Below are 8,269 nucleotides of genomic sequence, written 5' to 3' on the forward strand. Positions count from 1 at the left end.
GGGGATATACGGGACACGTGGCGGGGCTTAAAACTGCTGTTAACTATAATCCAAAGCCCACGATTATATCAGAAGATATCGAAATTGAAACTTTAAATAAATTTTATTCACGTTTCGACACAGCAAACAAATTTGATATTGAAAATGAAAAACATAAATTAGACAGGGCTTTGGAAGATGAAATGGCTGTTGAGGTCAGTGAAGAGGAAACGAGATTCGTATTTTCGAAACTAAACGAGAGGAAGGCTGCTGGGCCGGATGGATTGAAAGGAAAACTATTAAAAGAATGTGCCCACCAGCTTTCCCCCATTTATACACATATTTTTAACTGGTCCCTCCAATGCGTTTCAATCCCTGAAATTTGGAAAACTTCGAAAATTATTCCTGTTCCAAAAAAAGAAAAACTTGAAACTATGAACGATCTCAGACCTGTTGCACTGACTTCAATAGTCATGAAATCTTTAGAAAAACTTGTTCTTATTAAAATTAGGAATCAGTTTATGCCATTGAGTGATAGTCATCAATTTGCTTACAAACCAGGACGTGGCGTAGAGGATGCCATTTTGCTGTTTACAAACAACATCTACAGGCATCTAGATCACGCTAGGAGCTATTGCAGATTGCTTTTTGCAGATTTTTCTTCAGCGTTCAATACAATGCAACCCCAGTTGGTTGTTCAAAAATTGACTAGTCTGAATTTAAACAAGTATATAATTGCTTGGGTGCTCGAATTTCTTACGGAGAGAGCACAATATGTTCAATTAGGGCAAAACAAATCTTCCTGTATAACTACAAATACTGGCGCTCCTCAAGGTTGTGTATTGTCCCCTGTATTATTCACAATATACACGAATGACTGTAGAAGTCAAAACCTGAGTGTACCTTTAATAAAGTTTGCAGATGACACCGCTCTTCAAGGCCTCATAACAAATGGCAACGAAGTGGCTTATAGGCAAGAAATTGATAGATTTGTGTCTTGGTGTGATTCCCACCACCTAGAGCTTAACATAAGCAAGACAAAGGAGCTAGTGATTGACTTTAGGAGAGTGAAGGAACCGATAGAACCGTTAAAATTAAAGGACCAATTCGTCCAGCGAGTTCCTCACTACAAATACCTTGGTGTAACGATTGATGACAGGCTCAAGTGGGATGAACACTTGAAAATAATTAGGCATAATATGTGCAGACGTACATATTTTTTTATCAAAACTCTCTCAGTTTAGAATAGATAAAACCCTCTGCACATTATTTTATAGAGCAGTAATCGAAAGTGTTTTGTCATTTTGTATAACAGCTTGGGGAGGCAATTGCTTAGCAGTGGAAAGGAACAAAATAAATTCAAATATTAAAAAATCCATTAAACGCTATATAAATGATGTTGACGATGTAGATCTTTTATACGAGAAATTTTGTATAAATAAAATAACTAAAATATTAAATGACCAGTATCATCCACTAAGACCATCAATTATTATGTCAGAAAGAAGTGGTCGCCCTTTCTCCATTTCAACGAAAACAGAGAGAACACCGAAAATCTTTTCTGCCGTCCAGTATTAGGCTTTATAACAACAAGCAATAATCATTTTATATAATTATTTCTCATTTTTACTTTTTAAAAATATAAATATTAATTTATTAATTTATTTGTTTTGCAATCTTTTCAATTTTCAATTTATAGTGACAGTTTTAACTATTTTACAGTGTTGAAATTATTCATATTATAAAGCGCAGCTCTGGTTATAGAGCTGCTCCTTTTTTATATATATACATCCTATTTCCATTGTATTTTTATCTTATGTGTAAATTATAACACGTCTGTACAAAAAATTTCCTTTTTGGGATGCAATAAAGTATTATTATTATTATTATTATTATTATTATTATACTACTACTACTACTACTGCTGCTACTACTACTACTACTACTACTATTTCTATTGTTGCTTCTGCTGTGGCTACTGCCACTAATATATTAATACCTACATCCCTTATATTTTGTATTTATTTCCAATTCCATTGTATTTATTTTCCAGCAATAGTCCACACTTTATAATTTGGTTCACTTTCTTTACTGCATTACACAGTTCCTCCCCGCCTCCCCTCTTTTGACATAATTAAGTACGCACCTTTTTATAAATTTCTATTGCTCTGTTTTAATTCGCGCTTCCTCACAAAGTAGCATACAATTTCCTGCCCATCAATGTTTTTGTTTATGCATCTTAACAACGCCACTACCACATTATCTCATTCGTCTGTAGTTTTTAATTCATCATGTGTTGTTGATGAAGGGGAAACCCGAAACGTCCATTTTATCTGTTTTCGTATATTAAACTGAAGCTTATATTCAATTTCACAGTTTTAATTTTTTTATTTATTTCAATTCTGAATATAAAAAAGCAAGAACAATTCAAAAAATAATTCTATGTGATGAAACCACGTAAAGAAGGCATAGCAACATAAATATTTTCGGCAATTTAAAAACGTATGTTTATAAATATAATTTAAGAAGTGTCACACTTTGTGACACAGCAGTAACGTGTCTAAAACCGGTCGCACATCTATTCGATAACTTGTGGGATCAATTATCTTTATCGTTATTTATTTCGGGAATTCTCAATGAAAATATTTATAAGTTAGTCGGGACGCTAGTCTGTAGTCTATCGCAGATTACTATCCCAGCTTGACAGGTACCCTTTTACACCTGAATGGAGTGAGTGATTGGAGTAAATTTTTTTGCTCTAGAAAGTACAAGTTGGCTTCGGTCAGAATCGAACACAGAACCTCTGAGTCAAGAGTACAACGCGCTAACCATAGGCCATCTTGCCTCCTAAGCTTATAAATCCGGAACTTATCCATGTTTCTGTGGCGTTGACCAGACAGATAACAGTTTAAAATTTAAAATAATAAAATTCATTTTTTCATCCCATAGGGGAAATTTTTCTCGAGGGTCTATTCCAAGGTAAGACTGGAATAACCCGGGCGTCAGCCGCAATGCAGCGCCGCAAATTTAGCTAGGACAAGGTATTACCAGGCGTCAGCCGCAGTGCAGCGCCGCAAATTGAGCTAGGCGAGGTGACTTAATCAACTGATGCCTTTCGGGTACGAAGCATGCTGACTTTCTATTATCCTCTTGAATGATGCTAGTCCGTCAAAGATTACTTTCATCAGCGAACTGGTACTCATTTGCACCTGGGTAAAATGAGGTGATTCCAAGAAAGTCATTTTAAGATAAGATCGGAGATCACCATAGAGTCTACGGAATTGACCCTTGAGCAATCTTTGGGTCATTAAAGGATGCACCCAATATTGTTTTCTCTTTCAATTTGTCTTTTTTTTCCACGTGGTAAAGCACAGAAATATGCAACCACTATTTCATCCATTACTACTACTACAACTACTACTACTACTACTACTACTACTAGTAGTAGTAGTAGTAGTAGTAGTAGTAGTAGTAGTAGTAGTAGTCGTGGTAGTGGTAGTGGTAGTAGTAGTAGTAGTAGTAGTAGTAGTAGTAGTAGTAGTAGTAGTAGTAGTAGTAGTAGTAGTAGTAGTAGTAGTCGTGGTAGCGGTAGTGGTAGTAGTAGTAGTAGTAGTAGTAGTAGTAGTAGTAGTAGTAGTAGTAGTAGTAGTAGTAGTAGTAGTAGTCGTAGTCGTGGTAGTGGTAGTGGTAGTGGTAGTAGTAGTAGTAGTAGTAGTAGTAGTAGTAGTAGTAGTAGTAGTAGTAGTCGTAGTCGTAGTCGTGGTATTGGTAGTGGTAGTAGTAGCAGTAGCAATAACATTAATATTGCTATAAGAATATTTCATGATTATATAAATCTTATGTAAACAAATCCCATGGTACAGTGTAAAAAAATCATTGTCGTCATGTCGTATCTTATGTTGATTCATAAAATGTGAATTATTACAGTTGCAATTGCCTACAAAAAAAATTTTGAGTCTTGTAAAAAAAAAAAAAAATAATGCATTCGCGCAGGTGTGTCCTGGGACAGTCCTGTCCTAGTGCGGAACCCCTTTTGAATAGAAGTTTTCTCCATTGGGACAGGACAAATTTGTCCCGGGACAGTTTTGTCCTAGTGCGGAAGGAGGGTAACAGGCGTAACGCTCAAGTTTATATTAGTAGCCCTGATACCTGAACGCTTTTGTGAGCTGTAATTTAACAATGTTTAAAGAACAATACAATCAAGAAAATTACAATTTTCAAAAATTTGGGTTTTCAGACCTGAAAATAAATACACGTCCGTTGAGGTCATTTTACTCAATCAAAGATCCAAAGAATTGTGCGGCTATGTGGTATTGTGGTAAGACACTCGTCGTCGGACAGACAGGTCCATGTGAACTGACTAAGCAAGTCCCGGACTAAAATTACGGCACCTTGCTTAGGACTAATTTTGGCCAAGTTTTGGTAATTTCCTGAGGCTGGACTTCAAGCTTAGTCCGAGACTAGTTACTAGGATAAATCATAGCGTCGACAAGATAGCAGCTATTTTTAGATTGAGAGAGCTTCGATTCGGAAGGAAAGTAGGTCGGTTAGAATGATAGAGGCAACAAGTGGTCTGTTGCTATTGACACTGTCTTTAAAAAAAACTAAGAGATAACTGCAGATCGTCGAAAGTACACATTTTTGTGAGTAAAAACTAAAAAAAAAAATCTCATCAGCTCGCGAGTTGCGAGGTAACGGAGACTCGAAATCGAAAGGTTAGCGTCAAAGAACAACCAAAAATAAAAATAAAACGATTAGTAAGTATAGTGCTGGCACTGTAACTGATTGAAATAATGTGATTCATCAGAAGACGCGTTCTGTTTTGGTTGTTTGTTTGTTTTTGTTTTTTGCGTCAATTTGTTTGAGTTTCAATGAAACTTTCATTGGCCTAAATATATACTTAACAGTCGACCATGGACATCATTGTAGTCTATCAGTCGACAGTCAACATCATGTTCCAATATGAAACGGAACGAAATATTATCTATACCGGATGTGTCACTAATTTCCTCTTTGGAAATCTGTTGCGTTGAAATATCTTAACTGCCATCGTTTACTTGAGAGCGTGATGTTACCGCCACAAAATAGCCAAATTAGTAGTCGCCGTCTTTACAACGCCCACTTCTAGGCAAGAGACGAGAAATCCGATTTTTAGTCACTTGCTCCGCTGAGCTTAAGACTAGTAAGTCATTGACTAGACTAGTAAATAACTAAATCTAGTCCGCTTACATGAAATTGGGCCAAGATCTCTTTGAGTTGACACAAGACCGACACCAAAACGACCTTGACTTTCATAATAGTCGAGACGGCAGACACGTTGTCCTCTTGACTGAAAAACCTAAGTGGATAATATCGCACAGATAGTCCGCGAACAGTTAATTGCGTGAATCCGTTAATCAAAAACTATGTCCTTTTATTGTGTTCAACACATTGAACGCTATTAAAAGGACAGCACATAAATAAATACTTTTTTTAGGGTTCTATGGCCGAGTGAATAAGGCTCACAAAAGTACACAATTCATAAAACAACTCGCGACAACACTGAGAAAAAAATATGATGATATGCGTTTAGCTAAAATACTCACAACATCGGCCAGTCGAATATAACGTACCAACACACAAAACTTTGTGTAGTAACCTTAAACATTGAAAGTCTGATTGATAGAATTTGGTGAGAACTTATCATTTAAATGGCTGTCTTAAAAAATGACAAAGATGAATGACGTCCATTTCGTTCCATACCAGTCCCGTGCGAATAGGTCTTTGTAGTTCACCAATCAAGGGACTTAATTTAGAAGATAATGCATTCACTCAACAGCATGATGAGGTCGCTAGCTATTTTACAACCGTATAACACCATGTACACCTGCTATTCCGCTGGCGAATCTTGTGAGTATTTTACCAAAACGCACAACATTAATAGATCGCCCCCATTGAAACAAATAAAGACTTGTTTGTTTGTTTTTAAGGGTTTTACGGCGCTTGCAACACATTTAGGTCATATCAGCGCCAGTAAAAAGGGAGAATATTATGGGATATAGTAAAAAGTTCTAGAATTACAATTCAAGCACCCAAGAAGTGGTAGGACAAAGGGGAACTGGGAAACATAGGGATCAGAGGTAGATTCCAAGAGCATACGATCAATGTACTTAGTTTGAGATCACCTAAAAGTCCCTACTAAGATGAATACACTCAAATGCTTACAATTGAGAACAACAAATATAATAATAATGCAAAACAGAGAGATGATTTACAAGGAAAAAAATATCATCTCCCAAAACATTAACTATACATTTGACTGTTTCCCTCTCAGCCAGGGTATCCGACCAGAGCCAGGACAAAACCAAGTAATCTCATTCCAAGACAAAGACAGAAAGCAAGTTGGAAAACATAAAGGGGGATAGAAGACATAGTAAGTTCCTCCCTGCCCACTATGGGAGGTAAGAACCCCACCCAGAAGTCAAGACTAAGCTGGACCCCAAACTTAGTTGAATTCGGGAGAAATTCCAAATCATCCCCAACTTACAGTTACTCTACAAAAGATTTGAAAAGGAAACCAAAGTCAGCAGCAACAGTTAACAATACGCTTCAACAGTCATGACGTCACTTCCCTCGTAATGACGCACGGTAACTTAGTAACTGGCTCTAAACTATCGGAACAATGGAGGACGCCTTTATGAAATATTTCTCCGATTAGCATAAAAGTGTATCCAGAGGAGAAAAACATTATAAATATGATCTTGTTTTGGCTTTTATACATTCTGATCACATGACATATGAAAAGTTCGAGCCAGCATGAAGAATAAAAAACGTGCCGATTTTCTTTGTTTAGAACCACGATGGCTGCCGTTGCTGGGCGACGTGACATCAGACTATTGAATCCAATTAAGATGAGACATGTATAGAGTCACAATATTATTGTCCCAGTATCTAGTCATTATTAACCCGAATGATGAGGCCCAAAGGCCCAAACTTTCAAGGCCCAAATTTGCGTCGTCTTCTAGATGCCGTGCGCTTGGCTAAGAAACTCGCAACAGTGTCATCGAGAAATATAACGGACCAACACACAAAACTATGTGTAACCTTGAAGGAAGGTTAAAAAACTGGTTCATATAGTTTAGTGAGAATAACTCACCATAAACATAGATGGAAAAAATAATAATAATAAATTAAAAAAAAAGAAGACAACAGCAAAGACCTGAGTTACGTCAACTTTGTTATTTCTGTAGTGGGACTCGAACCAGGGATCCATATGTCACAAGCTGAGTTTTTATCCTACTGAACCATAAAGCCATAATACTACACAGTCGACTTCTTAACATCCTTGTCAATGAATGTACGCATGCACTGAAAGGGCACCCATTCTAAAAGTTGGATTACGAGCTATTGCAGATCTGTGCAGACAGCTTTTATAAAACTGGAAGCTATTATTTTTTAATATGTTCTTTTCATCACTATCTAGTTTTCATACACGACTATGATAAAACATGTTTCAGTTTCGGCCTCAAAAGTTTGCAGCAATCTGCATATAACAGCAAGTCGCATAAATGACTTGAGAGTCGAGATCATCGTCGCGTCCTAATAATAAACATACCAGTCTCTCTCTCTCTCTCTCTCTCTCTCTCTCTCTCTCTCTCTCTCTCTCTCTCTCTCTCTCTCTCTCTCTCTCTCTCATTACACAATGATGACCGAGGTAAGAGACACAATCCGTAAAGATTTTGCATATTAAGGGTTAAGTGACTTATTTCCCTTAGTTTTAGTCAGCCAGAAGTCCAGTGAGCGTTCTTTTTTTTTTTTTTTTTATGCTGTTGTTTAATTATTATTTTTTTTATGGTTTCTTTTTGTTTGTTTCATTATTATTATTATTATTATTATTTTTTTTTTTTTGGAATACCTTAACGTTATAAAAAGAAAGATGATAAGATGGTTAATTCAAAGAGATATTTGAAGGTCACGCTTTCAATAACCGTAGGTCCGTCCTTTAAACAAACTGTTGTTTCTTGCAAAACGTGTTATGAGGCTGTTTTACGTGTAAATAGAGCAGTGCGTTGTAAGAAAGTCATTTAATGGATTCAAGTTGCATCGTCAAAGACAGCTACATAATACAGAATAGCAAATTAGTTATCGATCCAAAGGAAGGAATACACGATAGATATAATCGAGATTTGTCTTAGTTATTTTACACGATTTATTCATTGAGTGTCATAACACGTGACCACGATCGAGAAGCAAATGAACACATCACTATCAGGGCAAACAGAGGATTTATTTATGGTAATATATTTCAGTG

This window comes from Berghia stephanieae, chromosome 1 (assembly GCF_034508935.2).
Source record: "Berghia stephanieae isolate SIO BIC M18660-M18661 chromosome 1, UCSD_Bste_1.3, whole genome shotgun sequence".
NCBI lineage: Eukaryota > Metazoa > Mollusca > Gastropoda > Nudibranchia > Aeolidiidae > Berghia > Berghia stephanieae.